At 36.7% G+C, this 2,198-nt stretch overlaps 1 pseudogene; it reads right to left on the reverse strand.

The window, feature by feature from the left end:
* Positions 1–367: 367 nt before the first annotated feature.
* Positions 368–874, reverse strand: LOC105093920 (ADP-ribosylation factor-like protein 5A; annotated as a pseudogene).
* Positions 875–2,198: the final 1,324 nt, after the last annotated feature.

The raw sequence follows: 2,198 nt of genomic DNA on the forward strand, positions 1-2,198 counted from the left end.
TTTGATTAAATGGAACAGGATGAGGGCAACATTGAACTAGGGAGGGTTATACTGATAATTAAGCTCTTAAAGTTAAAGTTAAAAATGTCTTCCTCTCTCTTCCAAGCATAGGCTACATAATGTCCTGAGAGGACTGATGATGAGAAAAAGATCAATCAGCTTTAGGACCTTGCTTTGGAAGGAGCTGATGAGAAAGCAGATTGGAAGGTGAGAGTTCATGTTTGTTTTCAAATAGGTGGTCTATAACTTTTTTGTATAAGAAGAAAAATTAGTTTATTATATCTATATCTAAACCATTAATTTTTACATCTTTCAGGTAAAGTCAAACACTTCATTTACACAGTCTATGAGAAGAGGTCAGTAGAGATCATCTGATCTTCAATTGTGAAATCACCCAGTCAGGTCCTTAGCATAGTCTCTCACCAGTAAGAGTGCAACATGCCTGTTTATGTCACTGGTGATCTCTAATAAAAGTTAATTCCCCAAACTGGCAGATTTCTTCTACAGTCATACATCTTATTAGCAAAAATTAGCACTCCAGCTTTCCATGTGCTAACACATTACAGGGTTCTCTAATTACAGAAATTCTTGGTCTGTACTGTCCACAACAACTATTAGCAACTCTGTGTTAGAATAGTAAATGTTCCCAGAAGAATGAAAGGATTCTTGACCACCAGTATCCCACATTAGGAAACATGTATTATTAATCACTATCATTTCTACATTACTCCCTATTGTAGGGGGTAGGGGATGTATGTACAATTTTAGGCACAGAAAATTGGTAAAAGATGGTACCGTTTTCCCTGCGTCATCTGCCCCAATAACTTTGTGCTCCTGGTGACAGTCTCTATATCCTGTTGAAGAGAATTCCCATTCTTGGGCAGCTGACCCCTCTCTGCAGCCAACTGGGTGACCTGGACACCCCCATTTCAGGCTGAAGGGGAGGCGAAAGATGTGCTGGGGCACTCTTCTGGATTGCCAACGTGACCACCATGTTGTCTGCAATGAGCCTCATGGACCACCATCCTCCTCTAGCTCAAGTGACTTGTCTTAAAATTCATTAATTAAGTCTGCTGCTGAAGCTTTCTATTTAATTTTTAATTTCTATTGTATTCTTCAGGCCCACAATTTGTTTGGTTCTTTTTTGATTTCTATCTCATTGTTAAAATTCTTGCTTCATTCATTCATTGTTTTCTTGATATCATTATCTATCTTTTGTCCTCTTGTAGCTCACTGACAATTTGACAATCCCTATAAAAATTTATAACACATGTATCATTTGACTCCAAAGGAATTTGTCATACTAAAACTTCATAAGCAGGCAAAGATAGATAGATAGAATTTTCAGTAGCATTGTTTAGTAAGGAAAAGTTGGTGACAATATAAGTGTTCATCAGTATCAGATGGGTTGGATTAAGCACAGTTCAGTTACACTATACAGCTATTAAATAGAATGCCACACAGCTAGTAAAGTGGGTTATAACATAATAGCTATATACACTGCCATAAAAAGTTACTTCAGATATTACTAAGCAAATAAAATAATTTATAATACAAAATGCATATTATGATGCCAGGTGGCCACATAAATAAGATACATGAGACCCAATGGGTTGGTTAGACAGTTGGTTAGACATAGCTGTTTGTGAATGTGTAGAACCATCCTGAAAGCATATACATATGCTAAAGTGAGGGCTTCTGAAAAAGGGGTGGACTACAAAATGGGCCTATATTTGTTTAAAGAAAATACTAGCCTCAGCATTATATTTTTGCCACTTCCAGAATCAAAGGAGTAGAGTCAGTTGTTAATAATTTTAATGGGGTTGGTACATAAGCTAAGGATGAGGCCATCCCTGAGTTACTCTATCTGCAGAGCCAGATTAAGACACAAAGCCAAATTCCGAGGAAACTCTTAATTTGATGACCCATGCACCCTCAACGTTCATAGCAACCCTATTTATAATAGCCAAGACATGGGAACAACCTAAATGTCCATTGACAAAGGACTAGAGAAGTTGTGGTATCTAGATACAATAGAATACTACTCAGCCATAAAAAATAAAATAATACCATTTGCAGCAACATGGATGAACCTAGAGAACATTATACTAAGTGAAGTAAGTCAGACAGAGAAGGACAAATATATGATGTCACTTATATGTGGAATCTAAAAAAAGGTACAAATTTCATTTACAAAC

This window comes from Camelus dromedarius, chromosome X (assembly GCF_036321535.1).
Source record: "Camelus dromedarius isolate mCamDro1 chromosome X, mCamDro1.pat, whole genome shotgun sequence".
Taxonomy (NCBI): domain Eukaryota; kingdom Metazoa; phylum Chordata; class Mammalia; order Artiodactyla; family Camelidae; genus Camelus; species Camelus dromedarius.